General features: G+C 38.6%; 1 long non-coding RNA gene and 1 pseudogene across 3 annotated transcripts in view; one reads left to right on the top strand and one right to left on the bottom strand.

Annotated features, from left to right (window-relative positions):
- LOC148006895 (uncharacterized) overlaps positions 1-18,296 on the bottom strand; it is a 138,448-nt gene that overhangs the window by 60,066 nt on the left and 60,086 nt on the right. The gene's annotated exons all lie outside the window — the stretch shown is intronic.
- Positions 2,618-8,707, top strand: Leg1-ps1 (liver enriched gene 1, pseudogene 1; annotated as a pseudogene). Its single transcript, XR_015649158.1, has 5 exons — positions 2,618-2,919; positions 4,857-4,943; positions 6,815-6,999; positions 7,481-7,581; positions 8,551-8,707. The product of XR_015649158.1 is annotated as a liver enriched gene 1, pseudogene 1 (transcript).

Raw genomic sequence — 18,296 nt, 5'->3', positions numbered from 1 at the left:
GAGAGAGAGAGAGAGACAGAGGCGCAAGACCTGATAACCTTGTTTTAGAAGGTGGAACAGGCCATCAGAGTCATGCAGGACTATTTCCTAAGAAACAGCACAATTCTTGAGATCAGTTCACAGTGAGCTAGTTTGGACTTGCTACAGTTCTCTTTGCTTTTTCACCACACTGGATTATATACCTAGAAATTGTCTATTTTCATTCTGTGTGGCATTCCATGGCTTTCAGCCAGGTATCAGACTATCTGAAGGTCCTCCTGACACAGAAATAAATCTCATTTTGGTTAAAGAGAGAAATTATAATTCTTCTAGTACTTCCCCTATATCATGTTTTTATCTAAATATAAAAGAACTCTGATGACCCTGATTAACTAGTGAGTTGCCAGCTAAAACTAGTAGACTACATGCAAAGACCTTTAAGGTAGTCAGAGTGCTAAGACCTCAAGGTGAGAGAGCATACGTGATAGAGTTAAGGGAAATTCTTCTGATGGCCCCATGCCATGTCTTCATGCCTTGAGCTACTACAAATGTTTCACTTAAGTCCTGGATCATATTTAAAAGGAGCTCAAGCATCCAGACATGAAGAGAACTTGGAAGCCAAGCATGGTAATAGCAAACTATAAAACCAGCACTCCAGTCCAGCTAAGCCTTGCTACATACATTCTAAATCAACCCGGAGTAGAGTGAAGCCTTGTCTCAAAAAAAAAGTGATGACGTTTATGTTGATGTTGTTGTTGTCGTTGTTGATGATGATGATGATGAGGAGGAGGAGGAGGAGGGGAAGGGTGGGGAGGAGGAGAAGGAGGTGGCAGAGGAGGAGGTTGGCTATTATTTATCTACACTGTCCACCCTTGATATTTCATAGATAGGGCCCTAGGCTCTGCCAGAGGTGAACACTCATGGGTAATAACATTATATCAAAAAACAAGAGCATGAGTGGGTTGTTTGTATCAAGGGTATATTTTTCTTACAATAGTGTTGTGACACTTCTATCTCTTTGGCTTACAGCCACTCAACACAGCACTTAATCTGCCAGTTATTCTGTACACAAGGGTTTTTTGTCCATTATTCTTTTTACCCCCCTAATTTTATTATTTGCTTATTCATTTTACATCCTGCTCACTGCCCCCTCCAGGTCACCTCCAGCAACAATCCTTCCCACACACCCTCCTCCTCTGAGTGGTGGTGGTGGATGGCGGGGGGTGTGGTGAGGGGGGAAGTAAGCCCCTACATTGTCACTTCAAGTCTCTATGATGCTAAGCACTTCCTCTCCCACTGAGGTCAGACAAGGCAACCCAGCCAGAAGAACATATCCCACATACAGGCAACAGCTTTTAGGATCACCCTTATTCCAGCTGTTAGGGGCGCACATGAAGACCAAGCTGTCAGATGACTCTTGCTCTGTCAAGTTGACAGCTCAAGCTAACTAGGATAGGTAGCAAGTCACCATTAGCTAATAACAAAAGAGCTTTTGCCATTGTTTAACATTGCAGACTGGTCTACTGTAATGTCAGTCAGTAAATGAGCAGGACACCACCATTTACATTTGCTCATTTCATTATTTCATTGATACTCTTCCTCTTCATACATCTCGAGTGCTGGGAACCACAACCAGGCTTCAAGCACACTAGGTGAGTGGGTGTAGCACCAGATAACTGTGTAACAGCATCAGTGGTATCCTTACGTTTTAAAATATTAATTTTACATGTATTCCTGATCTAGAAATTCAGAGGTTACTCATGGTTCTAGAGTGTTATGGCCTCAGGTATACTCATCTTTGCATTTTTTAATCTTTGAAACTAGTGCTGTGGGTTTAAAGGCGAATAATGAATTTTGGCCATTGTGTGTATAACAAAAGTTGCAATGTGGAGGAAAGTAAAAAGACTTACACACTTTAAGGACATTTCCCAGCAGTTCTAGATGTCATTTCTTTTTAAGTTCTAAGTGTTGGACTGAAGGGCAAAATAGTTGAATCTTATTTACATATTATTATTATTTTATATTTATTATTATTACTACTATAAAAATTATTTTGGCAATGGAATTATAAATCCAGCAACTTAGGTTATTAGATAACATTCTGAAAAATATGAATAAATGTTGAAAATTAATTAGCTGCCCTTATTTTTTAACAATGTGGCTTTTAAAAATTGGGATAATTTGATATACTTTAAGTATTTTACTTGAAACAGAGAGGTGTATCATAACTATATCACATGTACTTTTTAGTATATCTCTAGACATTATTATAAATATCAGTATTTCCATAGTCAATATTTTCCATGAATGATGGAAACACATTTTTATGAGGGGGAAGCATGCCATTGATAATGTAATTGTAATTACAATGTACACTGTAAAAGTTCTAAAAGAGTTTCATCATTAACAAATGGCATTTATCCAATATCTGACAAGCTTTGCTTTGTGTTCAGGTTCTGATACAATTTACTGTTGTATCTTTATTGTAATCACCAAGATACACATTTCTTCTCTATGGGCATTCTGCCTAGAAAATACTGCAAATTGCCTATAAATCATGAGATAAGAAGGTATCCTAGCTTCCTCCCTCCCTCTCCAATAAAAACCTGGTCACACCCTTGGTTCCCAGTTTGGCACCATGGCTGTCCTGGCTTCCTGGGTCTGGGTACTGGCTGGCTGCTTCTCTGCAGCTGTAGCAGAGATTTCTAATGTCATATCGCTGTATCCTCCTTTATGGGAAGACAGCCCTGAGCAGATTAAGTGACTACAGGATGGAGGATTGGAAGTACGTAATTAACCCTTGGGTACTCACTGACAGGATGGGGATGTACAGAATCCTACTGAATGAGACAGCCACGAATTCTGAAAGATATGGTCCGGAAAATGAACAAAGTTTCCTGTGGGGATTGCCTACGATGCTTGACTGGCAGTATGAAACAGGTAAGAAAGACACATTCTTCTATATACCAATGTAATCCTGCTGTATTAGGAAAACATGTTTCTTCCTATCTTATACTACTTATCGTTTAGTTTTATGTCAACTTGGCACAGGCAGCTCTCATCTGAGAGGAGGGAATTTCAGTTGAGAAAATGCTTTTCTAAGATCAACCAGTTGGCAATTTTGTAGGTCACTCTCTTAATTAGATTGATGTGACCAAGCCCAGCTCACTATGGATGTGTGTTCCTGATTTCTATAAGAAATAAGGCTGAACAATCAATGAGGAACAAGCCTGCACTCTTCTAAGTTTTCTGTGTCAGCTCCTGCCTCCAGGTTCTAGTCTGATTTGAGCTCCTCTCTTGGTGTTCCTCAATGCACTGTGATCAGGGTAAGTAAGCTAAACCTTTCCTTTCCAAGTTGCTTTGATCATGGTGTTTCATCACCCCCCATAGTAACTGTAATGAACTGCTAACTATACATTCCGTCCTGTCCCTAGGAACAGACCAGGGATATTCATTAGAAACATGAAGTGATTATGTTGACCTTTCTGACCGTCTTAATTGAAATTGCCGGATCATAAGCATGAAATTACAAATGAGTTGTTCTTTGTTAATAGTGATCTGAGCCAAGGGTTGCTGCTTCTTGGAAATCCAATCCTTTCCAGTGTATACACATGGGAGACATTTTGGGAGCATCACATTTATGTATGAAAAGATAGTTCCTTCTGGCTAACAGATGCCCAATCTACTCTTACTAATTACTCAGCAATTAAGAAAATGGAAGGGAGAGGAGGAGAGTTGTGTCAGGTTTGTAGAAGAATGAAGATCACTTTCTGATGTTCTGATGCTTATGTAATAGTCAATGTGTAAAAATACTTCTGATAATTGCTCTTACTTTAGATAGTAGTCTCACGTGTACTGAATACTGTTATCTCTACTTAACAAGAGGGTAAAAAGAAAACCAACCAACCAAACAAACAAACCAAGGCACATGTACTAATGTAACTTAGAAAACGTAGTCCAAGGTTTTAATTTGACTTTTACCCCGTTTTTTTCCTTTGTTCAATTGTTGCTACAATGATTTTTATTAGGAGGCAGCAAAGGCAGTAAAATATAAAGTTATATAACTAAAACAACTTGTAACCTATAAACTAAAAGTCAAAATTTTGATGTTGCTGAAGAATAGAAAATAATTTGATTGTGACTAGAGAAATATAAGAAAATGATGGTAAGTAAAATATAAGTAATTTGGAGTATTTTGTACCTATAACTTAAATGCAGGTATGTAGGTTGATGTCATTAGGCAGGTGAAGGCAGGTACAAGCTAGACAAATGCCTGTTACTGGATGAGAGGAAGGATGGGCAGGAGGAAAGTTTTAGAGAGGAGGAGACCGGAGGGAGAAGAGAGAGGAGCAGTTGAGAGAACACGGAGGTAGATATTAAGATTTCTCTCTGCACATTTACAGGTTGTTATGAATATTCCTAAGGGATGGATGTGTACAGGATTTTGTGTTTCTAGCTGAGCAAACTGTATGTTATCTAGATGGGCAAGTATATATTATCAATTGGATTGGAGGTTATTGTGTTGTGTGTTTTTTCATGTGGCGATTTAATTGAATTCAAGAGAGTGTATGGTGGGCTGCCATGGAATTGGGATGTGTATGTTTGTCATGGTGGTACCCTGCCTTGGGAACCAGTTGGGTAGAGATTGTTACCGAGCTCTTCGAGCAGCCATTGTCAGTGTGATATGGGATGGAGCCTAGCTGGTGAGACGCTTTGTTGACTGAGATAAAAATATTCCACAGATGCCCTGTGGCCCTACAGTGCTGGCTCTTGTGAGGGATAAAAGAAGCTTTAATTAACTTTACCCCAACACAGGCATGTAACAATTTTGAAGGTGTATGATAAACAAATACACATGTGCCTTCTCTGTCCTCTAGGAAGATTAGCTGATCCCACTGGAATGACAGACTGCGGCAACAAACCTGAAGCCAGTCTATGTATCTCTGTGGACAGCTGGTGGGCTGGTAGGTTCCTTTTAATAGCCAAATCTTACCTTTACCTCAAAGAATACATTTAGCCTGTGTTTTAGAGGAAGGGACAAAATGAAAACAGCACTGCTCCGTTTTCAAATGAATTCACTTTATCATATACCAGTGGCCTAGATGACATGTGGCAGAGTTGATCAGTCAAATAGAACATAATAATTTTTAAGGATGTAGTCAGACTGTTTCCAGAGCTGAATCAAGGAACTGCAGAGGTCAAGGTCTCTAGGGACCAGCATGGTTGGTAGCAATGTAGAAGCTTTGAAACATGATGTAGGTTGATGTCTTTTTGCAGGTGAGGGCTGGCCCAGGATAGAGCAAGGCCCATGACTGAACAGTGAGAAAACGGGTGGGGGGTAGAGTTTTTGTAAGGGGAGAGGGAGGAGAAAGAAAGGGAGAAGAACCAAGATGTAGGCAGAGAAGGAAGACCCGGATCTGTGTGGCCTTAAATGGCCATGATTAGTTATGAATATTTCTTAAGGGGTGGATTTTTATAGGTCAATTTATCTTATCTAGGTGGGCGGTTTATATCATTATCAATTGGCTCTGAGTTTATTGTGCAGATATTTTGTGTGGTTTGAATTTACTGTTATAAATCTGATTGCTAAATTACAAGCATCTGGAGTTTTGATTTGTTCGGGCTGGTATGGGTTATGACAGTGACGGTATGGGGCAGTTGCAGGGAATGTGATCAGAGGAAGCGGCAGAGTCAGCCAGGAGAGGACGGCCATGGCATGTAGCTAGAAACAGGGGTGGAGAGACCACTGGGGACAGCATGTCCTAGTGCTCCAGAACCGGCTGCCACTGAGATGGATATACCCTGCTAATGCCATATGGCTCAAGGATGCCCGGTAGCAAGGGTCAGTGAGTATTTTTAATATTTACCACAACAACCTGATATAGAGATAACAATGCTTTTCTTTTTGGCTCAGAACAAAGATTCTGAATACTGAAGCTCACAAACATGCCAGACTAACATTATACTTTGGCCAATCTATAACTAGGGCTTTAGTTATTCAATATTAAAAACAATTTGAATATATTTTCTAATTCATTCTATGTTTGGTTTGAAATTAATGAACACAGAAAGTTATTAGAATAGTTTGCAAATGATTATAAAAGACACTTAAATTTTAATTTCTTGGACTGACTCACAAATAGTATGAACCACAGAATATTTTCCCTAATTTGAGTCATTCTTTTCAAAATGCATAAACAGACTTGCCAACAGCTCTGGATTTTCAATTTAGTTTGATTGGCTTAGTAATTTTAAGTGTTAAGAATCAGTATAAGTCAATTATCTCTCTAAATTAAGATGCTTAAATCTGCAGCACTTGTGCCTCTATAACTGGGAAGCTCTGAGAAGACTATTCAGTTTCCAGTCAAAAGTTCTTGCTTTAGCAAAACAGAATAAAAGTACTTAGTGATATTATGCATAAAAATTAGACTAAGTTGCAAAACATAAAATATTCATTTTCCAAATTTATAATTGTGTTTGATTATTATAGAAAAATTAATATCAACAATACAATTTCACTAAGAACTTCTGAACCATTCTGTGAACTATTGGATAGTTTTTGTTTATTTAATTAATGCTGTGAAATAAAATTATTATGCAACCATTAAAATTACCTTTCTCAAAATATGATAATATGATGCTTCAGTATGGATATGTATGTACCCAGGATTATAGGTCTATTAAACTATAACTTGATTTTCCTCAATAAATTGGAGTTGATAATTTTATAAGCATTTGGAATCTGTGAGTGATCCTTAATGACTTAATGATTCATCAAAACCTGCTCTGTGTTTTGTCACTGGTTCTGAGTCTAACCAGCGTCTTGTTTTTACAGATGTAAATTATTATCTGAGTGTGTTACCTTTCCTTGCTGCTGTTGATTCTGGAATAATGGGGCTATCACCAAACCAATTCACGATCTTGCCACCACCCAAGGATCAGATGAGGTTTTGTTACAATGTTTCTGGCTGTCGATCTGCCTTCCCTGAAACAATGGACATGTGGAAAGACTTTTTCCAGGTTCTTGGTTTAAGTTTTATACTACACTGCTCAGACATGCCTAGAGAATGCTCTTTGTAAAAGTTCCACGTGATTGTTTTTTATGCATTGTATACGTTCCTTAATATTAAAATGTAAATTGTAAGGGTTTTATTTTTACTCATTAGTGATGTAAAGTACAGTATATGCCAGGGAACCCACCCCCATTCTAATACAGTCCTAACACAAAATTTATCTGTTCTTAATGCAAGTGAAAAAAAAATACCACAAATGGCAATAGGTCTTTCAAGTAGAAACATGGCACTTTGCAGATACCTCAGGCTTATTTCAATTTATTGCTATGCTATACTAGAAAGTACTAGTTTTTTCTTTTGCTGTTAAGCACTAGCTATGACATGTCAAAACATCATTCTTGGTCATGCTGATGATTCCTCATATCTGTGAGTCTGGGAGAATTGCAGGGAGAGTTGCCCACATAGCACTTATTTTCTCTATTTTTCAGTACATGCAGTTGCCTTCTAGTGACTCTGACAGCCTCCTGAAGAAGTTATGTGATGCCCATACCTCATCCTTGGAGTATCCCATCCATGCCTTTGTAGACAGGTAAGAAAGAATTTTGTCTCTGCTTTAGTTTGATTTTTTTCCCATTGATTTAATAGAAAATCTCAAGCAAAAGCAACTTAGGAAAGAATGTGTTTGTTTCAGCTTATAAATTATAGTCCACCATCAAGGAAAGGCAGGGCAGGAGGTCAAGCAAGAACCTGGAGGCAGGAGCCAGAGAAGAGACAATGGAGGGATACTGTTTAACTGGCTCTCTTCTTTTTGTTCAGCTAACTTTCTAATACAGCTCAAGGCTACCTGTTTAGGGATAGGACTGCCTAGAGTGGATTGGATCCACCTGCATGAATTCACAATCATAGAAACACTTCACAGGCCAATCTGATGGACACAATTCCCAAAGAAAAATTCCATTTTCCCCCATTATCTAGGTTGGTTGTCAAGTTGACCAAGCATAGCCTTTCTCGTTTTTTATTTTCCTTTGGAACAATCACAGCTTTTAATCTTAATAATAAAGGGCAAGGGTAGTCACTGGTGACTAGGATGGTGAAGGAGAGATTTCGAATGTATTTTTGTTGGGAAGAGGAAAAACACTATTGTGAATACAGGGACTCGGATGCGGTGGGGGGAGCAGAAATGGAGCCTATAAGGATGCTCCAGATTCAGACTCCAGAGACCAGTATTAGAGTTCAGATAAAAACTGATTGTTTAGTACATAAGCTTATATGGAGTTATTTTGCCAATTTGGGTATGTTTATGTATTCAAGTGCAAATAAGAGTACAACCTATGTTGTGTAGCAGAATCTGACCAGCCTGTTCAGGAACCTGTAGGGCAAATTCCTATGGAGATTTCTGAGAAGACTGGGAAGCAGCCACTGCCCTGGCCTTGGGTCCTTTATGTTGTCTCACTGTAATGCTGTGATTTATGTTAGATCATAAAAGTAGTTAAACAATCTTCAAGGAGTCGCAGAAGCTTGTGCACCTCGCTTTCTGTCCAACTTCTTCCTCCACCAGGTTTATCTCCACAAACCCCACACAATATCTGAGAAACAGCTGGGGACACAGCTCAGTTAACTCAACTGCTTGAGCCCCTGCCGTGGCTTTCCTTCTATGCAAGCATGGAGACCTGGTTTGGTTTCTAGAACTCATGTGAGAGGCCAGCATCATGGTATGTATTTATCGTACACTGTGCTAGGGAGGTGAAAACTAGTGGATCCCTGCAACTCACTGACTAGCCTAGCCTTATGGCGTGTACACTCACTGGGAGACCCCGTTCAAAGGAAAAACACATGTGGACCACACCTGCATACATACTTCCCACCCACACATGCAGACACACACACACATACACACACACACACACACACACACACACACACACACACACACACGTGAATGTACTCAAACACATACATAAAGTATGAGATGAGAGAATTAAATTACCTTGTGAATAGTGGTAGACAAATTGCGATTTTTGTTACTGACTACTTTCCCACATTTAGAGAATTTTAACATTTCAAGCAGTGGGTACCTTGCTGACCTGAAATCATGGACAGTCAAGAGTTTAGAGCCTGCTTGTAAATCCCATAATGCATGTGGTATCAGTGGTCTCATCATACCTTATCATGAGTTTTCCTTCCTTATATACGATCCTGACTTTAAAAAAAATCATTTGGTGGTTTGATATGTTCAATAATTTTATATGCCCAGTGTTGTAAAAATATAAAAAGTAAAAAAAATATTGTTGTCTTTTACCTCACTAGGTCCGCACCACGGTGCCCCAAGATATCTGCTAGATACCTTGGCAGAAACATATCCCAACTCCGCAGCGGTCCAGTGTCTCTTGCCCCCACACACTTTCCTACACTCATACTGTCACATAAAAGAACACATAACACAATAACCTTTGACCCAAATGGTAAGATATAATTGCCCACTTAAACATACAAAGCCCGGTACCATCCATCCCTTAGGAACATTAATAACAACCTGTAAAAACACAAAATCTTTCTCCCAAAATACTGTGTTCCTTAGTCTGAAAGCAGAAAAGTTTGTATCTTGCACTCTTTCCCAGAGTAATAATATAACCATAAAACTCAAAGTCACACCCATCATGAAGACTAAAGAATTTTTTAAAAAGGAAGTAAGCTAAACAATGAGCCTGATAGGCTTTTGTACTCTGTGATGTCAGGAACTGAACCCAAAATTCCCGTGGAGCCCACGTTAAGAGAATCTGAGCTTCCTGTTGTGGCAAATATCAAAAGTAACACAAACCCTCACTAGCCGGCATCAACAAGCCATATGGCCTTTAGTGGGGTAATTCATAAAACAAACCAAATACCTTCTATCGATTCCAATATCAATAAGCAACAAATCAAACCAGGACTTCTGCCCAAAATATCTCAATCTGTTAAGCTCTCTACCCAGAGCCACAGATTTTTACTTAACCTTAACAACTTCTATAATATATGTCTGCATTCACTCTGCCTGGTGTTACAGACATTTATCACAACTCTACTTGGAGTTAGTGTCCAATTTTTCCCTATCTAAGTTCTGAACTGTGGATGAAAATCCCCACCTGATTCAGGTAATCTCTTTACTCTCTTCTTTCTAAAAACAAACTTAATTGCCTTTTAATAATACCTGTCATTAAGAAGTAGCTTGTCTAACTAGGATTTCAACCCAAAATTCCCATGGAGCCCACGTTAAAAAGAATATGAGTATCCAGAAAGACTTTCTAAACAACTTTCTTTAAAAAGCAGCTTTAATCTCTAACTCTCTGAGCTGCCATTACTTATCACACAGCAGGGGACCTACAGCCTGCCAGCCCAGGCAGCGTCCCTGTTTCTTTGTTTGAATTCTCGCTCTGGAGATATCACATGACTTAACATGGCGCCGGCCTCCTCTTAACTTAGAAAATGAAAACTTTCTCTCAACTCTTAGAATTACTACTGTATTCTTTCTTGCCCATCACATTGGGTGCCATCTGTTGTTGTAAAAATATAAAAAATAAAAAAACCATATTGTCTTTTGCCTCGCTAGTCCCGGCACCTCAGTGCCCCAAGATATCTGGGGAACGTAGCAACAGAAATCAAGGTCACAAGGCATCATCAGAACCCAGTTCCCTCACAACCAGCAAGCCCTGGGTACCCCAACACAATGGAAAAGCAAGATTTTTATTTGCTTTTTAACTCATGATGATGTTAGAGGACTTTAAGAAGGACATAAATAACTCTCTTAAAGAAATTCAGGACAACGCACGTAAACAGGAAGAAACACAAAAATCACTTAAAGGACTAAAGGAAAACGCAAACAGGTGAAGGAATTGAACAAAACCATGTAGGATCTAAAAATAAAAATAGAAACATTAAAGAAATCACAAAGGGAGACAGCCCTGGAGATAGAGAACCTAAGAAAAAGATTGGGAGTCATAGACACAAACATTACCAACAGAATACAAGAGATAGAAGAGAGAATCTCAGGGCAGAAGGTAAGATAGGAGATATTGACACAACCATCAAAGAAAATGCAAACTGCAAAAATCTCCTCACCCAAAATATTCAGGAAATCCAGGTAACAATGAGAAGATGAAACCTAAGGATAATAGATATAGAAGAGAGTGAAGACTCCCAACTTAAAGGGACAGTAAATATCCTCAACAAAATTACAGAAGAAAACTTCCCTAACCTAAAGAAAGAGATGCACATAAACAAGAAGCATACAGAACTTCAAATAGATTGGACCAGAATCCAATCACATAATAGTCAAAACACCAAATGCACAAACAAAGAAAGAATATTAAAAGCAGTAAGCGGAAAAGGTCAAGTAACATATAAAGGCATAACTATCAGAATTACACCAGACTTCTCACCAGAGACTATGAAAGCCAGAAGATCCTGGGCAAATGTCATACAGATCCTAAGAGAACACAAATGCCAACCCAGGATACTATATCCAGCAAAACTTTCAAGTACCATAGATGGAGAAACCAAGATATTCCATGACAAAACCAAATTTATACAATGTCTTTCCACAAATCCAGACCTACAAAGGATAACAGATGGAAAACTCCAACACAAGGAGAAAAACTATAACCTAGAAAAAGCAAGAAAGTAATCTAATTTCAACTACCCAAAAGAAGATGGCCACACAAATATAATTCCACCTCTAACAACAAAAACAACCGGAAACAACAATCATTGGTCCCTAACATCTCTCAAAATCAATGGACTCCATTCGCCAATAAAAAGACATAAACTAACAGACTGGATACATGAAGGGGACCCAGCATTTTCCTGCATACAGGAAACACACCTCAGAGAAAAAGACAGACACTACCTCAGAGTAAAAGCCTGGGAAAATAACTTTCCAAACAAATGGTCCTAAGAAATAAACTAGAGTAGCCATTCTAATATAGAATAAAATCGACTTTCAACCAAGAGTAATCAAAAAAGTTAAGGAAAGACAGTTCGTATTCATTAAAGGAAAAATCCAATGAGATGAACTCTCAATCTTGAATGTCTATGCTCCAAATTCAAGGGAATGAGAAACCTTACTAAAGCTCAAAGCACACAGCAAATATCACACAATAATAGTGGGAGACTTCAACACCCCACTCTCATCAATGGATAGATCATAGAAACAGAATCTAAACATAGACACAGAGAAACTAAGGGAAGTTATGAACCAAATGGATTTAACAGATATCTATAGAACATTTCATCCTGAAACTAAAGAATATACCTTCTTTTCAGCATGTCATGGTACCTTCTCCAAAACTGACCATATAATTGGTCACAAAACAGGTGTCAATAGATACAAGAAGATTGAAATAATCCCATGTGTCCTATCAGATCACCACGGAATAAGGACGGTATTCAATAATACTAAAAACCACAGAAAGCCCACATACAAATGAAAGCTGAACAACCCTCTACTCAATGATAATTTGGTCAAGAAAGCAATAGAGACATTAAAGAATTTTTTAGAATTTAGTGACAATGAAGGCATAACATATCCAAACTCATGTGCCACAATGAAAGGAGTGCTAAGAGGAAAACTCCTAGCTTTGAGTGCCTCCAAAAAGAAATAGGAGAGAGCATGCACTAGCAGCTTGACAGCACACCTAAAAGATCTAGAACAAAAAGAAGCAAATACATGCAAGAGGAGTAGACAACAGGAAATAATCAAACTCAGGACTGAAATCAACCAACTAGAAACAAAAAGAACTATACAAAGAATCAACAAAACCAGAAGCTGGTTCTTTGAGAAAATCAACGGGATAGATAAACCCTTAGCCAGACTAACCAGAGGGCACAGAGACAGTATCCAAATTAACAAAATCAGGAATGAAAAGAAACACATAACAACAGACACTGAGGAAATTCAAAAATCCATCAGATCCTACTACAAAAGGCTATATTCAACAAAACTGGAAAATTTGAATGAAGTGGACAATTTTCTAGACAGATACCAGGCACCAAAGTTAAATCAGGATCAGATAAACTGTCCAAACAGTCCCATAACTCCTAAAGATATAGAAGTCATTAAAAGTCTCCCAACCAAAAAAAAAAAAAAATGCCCAGGACCAGATGAGTTTAGTGGCAAATTCTATCAGACCTTCATAGAAGACCTGATAACAATACTGTCCAAACTGTTCCACAAAATAGAAACAGAAGGAGTGCTACCCAATTCCTTCTATGAAGCCACAACTGCACTTATACCTAAGCCTCACAAAGACCCCCAACAAAGAAAGAGAACTTCAGACCAATAAAATTCTTGCAAACTGAATCCAAGAACACATCAAAACAATCATCCATCATGATCACGGATGATTTACCAGGAAAGAAAAGATGATTCAATATATGGAAATTCATCAACATACTCCACTATATAAACAAACTCAAAAAAAACCAAAAAACAAAAAACACATGATCATCTCATTAGATGCTGAGAAAGCATTTGACAAAATTCAACACGCCTTAATGTTAAAAGTCCTGGAAAGATCAGGAATTCAAGGCACATACCTAAACACAGTAAAAGCCATATACAACAAACCAGTAGCTAACATTAAACTAAATGGAGAGAAACTTGAAGCAATCCCACTAAAATCGGACTAGACAACGCTGCCCCATCTCTCCCTACCTATTCAACATAGTACTTGAAGTCCTAGCCAGATCGACCAGACAACAAAAGGAGTTCAAAGGGATACAGTTGGAAAAGAAGAAGTCAAATTATGACTATTTGCAGATGATATAATAGTATACTAAAGTGACTCCAAACATTCCACCAGAGAACCCTTAAACCTGATAAACAACTTCAGCAAAGTGGCTGAATACAAAATTAAATCAAACAAATAAGTGGCCTTCCTCTACTCAAAGGACCAACAGGCTGGGAAAGAAATTAAGGAAATGACACCCTTCACAATTGTCATAAGTAATATGAAATACCTCTGTATGACTCTAACCAAGCAAGTGAAAGATCTATATGATGAGTATTTCAAGTCTCTGAAGAAAGAAATTGAATAAGATCTCAGAAAGTGGAAAGGCCTCCACTGCTCATCGATTGGCAGGGGTTAATACTGTGAAAATGTGTCGATTCCAGCACTGACAAGGCACCATGAAGGATTTACCTTATGTCCTTGGGTACTTCCCGCCCTAAGCTTCAGTTCCTGCTTCAGAGCTTTTAATGCTGTATACTCCTCTCAATAAACAGACCTTGACAAGGACACTGCTTGGTCTTGCTCCTCTTTCTCACCCGTTTTTCCACAGGTACGGGTCCTCCTCAACCTCCACGAATAATTGAATCCCTGCTGGTGGGGGCACCTAGGCAGAAGTATGCCTAATTGTAAGGTGCCATAGACACTCAGAGAGTTCCTTGGCATCCAAATTTTAAAACTGAAAATAAAAAGAACATTATTTAAATAACTGTATAGCATACAGGGATATAACTCCCCCTTTTATTTATTAAGGCACTGTCTATAAATCCTTGAGGATTAATACTATTATGTGATGCAGGAAGAAATTGAGGACACTGAGGACGTTATTTATAATTTGACTTGAATACCAAATTATTGTCTCCAGCATTATTGTTCTGGTGATATAAAGAATAAGATTGTTTGGCTAATCGTTTCTATGTAAGACCTATTATCTGCCTCATTGCCCTCCCTCGCTAAGGGGTCCATCCAGGCAATCTAGTTTGAGTTCTTAAATGGCCTATAAAGGAACAGTACATTCTTTGGAAGAGTGGTTAGTGTTCCTACACAAGCTTTATTTACCTAAACATTAAACATTAATTAGAAATGCCAAATCCTGTAAATACTGTCCAGATTCAGCCTTACTTAGAAATCCCTGAGCTGGCAGGGTGAGGCCGGGAGTTGAGAGTGAGCAAATGGAGTCTTCCTCTTTCCATGAGAGTGTGCCATGACCATTTCCGAAGAACTCGGTATGAGTCTATGGTTTTGTTCAGTCAGTTGCCTGAACCAGAGCTCTGAAAAGACAGAGTTGTCAGACATTCACACTGAAATCATCACTCATTGATTTCATGTAGAAAACTTGTTTCCAATCAGTTGTATAGCATAAATAATTGTAAAATTTGAGGGTTAGTATCTAAAAAGGGAAAAATTTTAATCAATTGCAAACCATAAGCCACACATTGGCTATCAGTATATAAATTGAAAGCTTGATTTTTCAACATTTAAAAAACAGCAGCTACAGCATGTAATTCAATAATCTGTGCTGAAGCAAGGGGAAACTCAAGAGAATAAACATGTGTATGTAATAGGCCAAATATCAGTATTTTGTAATAACCAATTTAATTGCTGTTTGGAATAAGGTATGTTTCACCAGATTTCTTTTTATATAACTTTCTTTTTCTATAACTCTACCCTACAATTCTTTATTAACACAACAACAGCTTTACTTCCCCTAAGGATATCAAAAAAAGGCTTAAGTCCTCTGGTAAGGTGAGGTACTTAGCCAATTAACATATCCTTAGAAGCTTAAAATTAATTTCAGATATTGAAAAGGGATATTGAGGAGAGAGGCAGACATGCCTGGGAAGCCAGAAAAGACTATACTCTGCCCACATTTCTGACTCCAGAGGAAAACACCAAACGCCATCTGGGACCCTGGTGCATGGGGGGCTCCCAGAAAGGGCAGCGCAGGTCCTCCTGGTTGCTGCTCTCCCGGAGAGCTCATAAGCAACACCCCACGAGCAAACTTGAGGCTCGGGACCACAGGTAAGACCAACTTTTCTGCTCCAAGCGACCTGCCGGGTGAACTCAGGACACAGGCCCACAGGAACAGCTGAAGACCTGTAGATAGGAAAAACTACACGCCCGAAAGGAGACCACTCTGTTCCCATAACTGGCTGAAAGAAAACAGGAAAACAGGTCTACAGCACTCCTGACACATAGGCTTATAGGACAGTCTAGCCACTGTCAGAAATAGCAGAACAAAGTAACACCAGAGACAACCTGATGGCGAGAGGCAAGGACAGGAACCCAATCAGCAGAAACCAAGACTACATGGCATCATCGGAGCCCAATTCTCCCACCAAAGCAAACGCTGAATATCCACATACACTGGAAAAGCAAGATCTAGATTCAAAATCATATTTGATCATGATGCTGGAAGACTTTGAGAAAGACATGAAGAACTCCCTTAGAGAAACCCAGGAAAACATAAATAAACACAAAAATCACAAAAATCCCTGAAAGAATTCCAGGAAAACACAATCAAACAGTTGAAGAAATGAAAAATGGAAATAGAAGCAAACAAGAAAGAACACAGGGAAACAACCCTGGATATAGAAAACCAAAGGAAGAGACAAGGAGCCGTAGATACAAGCATCACCAACAGAATACAAGAGATAGAAGAGAGAATCTCAGGAGCAGAAGATTCCATAGAAATCATCGACACAACTGTCAAAGATAATGTAAAGCAGAAAAAGCTACTGGTCCAAAACATACAGGAAATCCAGGACTCAATGAGAAGATCAAACCTAAGGATAATAGGTATAGAAGACAGTGAAGACTCCCAGCTCAAAGGACCAGTAAATACCTTCAACAAAATCATAGAAGAAAACTTGTCTAACCTAAAGAAAGAGATGCCCATAAGCATACAAGAAACCTACAGAACTCCAAATAGATTGGACCAGAAAAGAAACTCCTCCTGTCACATAATAGTCAAAACACCAATTGCACAAAATAAAGAAAGAATAGTAAAAGCAGTAAGGGAAAAAGGTCAAGTAACATATAAAGGCAGACCTATCAGAATCACACCAGACTTTTTGCCAGAGAATATGAAAGCCAGAAGATCCTGGACAGATGTCATACAGACCCTAAGAGAACACAAATGCCAGCCCAGGTTACTGTATCCTGCAAAACTCTCAATTAACATAGATGGAGAAACCAAGATATTCCATGACAAAACTAAATTTACACAATATCTTTCAACAAATCCAGCGCTACAAAGGATAATAAATGGTAAAGCCCAACATAAGGAGGCAAAGCTATACCCTAGAAAAAGCAAGAAACTAATCGTCTTGGCAACAAAACAAAGAGAAGAAAAGCACAGAAACATAACCTCACATCCAAATATGAATATAACAGGAAGCAATAATCATTATTCCTTAATATCTCTCAACATCAATGGTCTCAACTCCCCAATAAAAAGACATAGATTAACAAACTGGATACGCAACGAGGACCCTGCATTCTGCTGCCTACAGGAAACACACCTCAGAGAAAAAGACAGACACAACCTCAGAGTGAAAGGCTGGAAAACAACTTTCCAAGCAAATGGTCAGAAGAAGCAAGCTGGAGTGGCCATTCTAATATCAAATAAAATCAATTCTCAACTACAAGTCATCAAAAAAGATAAGGAAGGACACTTCATATTCATCAAAGGAAAAATCCACCAAGGTGAACTATCAATACCTATGTCCCAAATACAAGGGCACCTACATACGTAAAAGAAAACTTACTAAAGCTCAAAACACACATTGCACCTCACACAATAATAGTAGGAGATTTCAAGACCCCACTCTCATCAATGGACAGGTCATGGAAACAGAAATTAAACAGAGACGTAGACACACTAAGAGAAGTCATGAACCAAATGGACTTAACTTAGATATTTATAGAACATTCTATCCTAAAACAAAAGGATGAACACTCTTCTCAGCTCCTCATGGTACTTTCTCCAAAATTGACCATATAATTGGTCAAAAAACAGGCCTCAACAGGTACAGAAAGATAGAAATAATCCCATGTGTCCTATCAGACCACCACGGCCTAAAGGTGGTCTTCAATAACAATAAGGGAAGAATGCCCACATATACGTGGAAGTTGAACAATGCTCTACTCAATGATAACCTGGTCAAGGAAGAAATAAAGAAAGAAATTAAAGACTTTTTAGAATTTAATGAAAATGAAGATACAACATACCTAAACGTATGGGACACAATGAAAGCTGTGCTAAGAGGAAAACTCATAGCTCTGAGTGCCTGCAGGAAGAAACAGGAGAGAGCATATGTCAGCAGCTTGACAGCACACCTAAAAGCTCTAGAACAAAAAGAAGCAAATACACCCAGGAGGAGTAGAAGGCAGGAAATAATCAAACTCAGAGCTGAAATCAACCAAGTAGAAACAAAAAGGACCATAGAAAGAATCAACAGAACCAAAAGCTGGTTCTTTGAGAAAATCAACAAGATAGATAAACCTTTAGACAGACTAATGAGAGGACACAGCGAGTGTG

Source organism: Rattus norvegicus, chromosome 1, assembly GCF_021556685.1.
Source record: "Rattus norvegicus strain SHRSP/BbbUtx chromosome 1, alternate assembly SHRSP_T2T, whole genome shotgun sequence".
Taxonomy (NCBI): Eukaryota; Metazoa; Chordata; class Mammalia; order Rodentia; family Muridae; genus Rattus; species Rattus norvegicus.
Note: the sequence above shows the minus strand (reverse complement) of the source record. Positions and strands in the feature narration are given on the sequence as shown.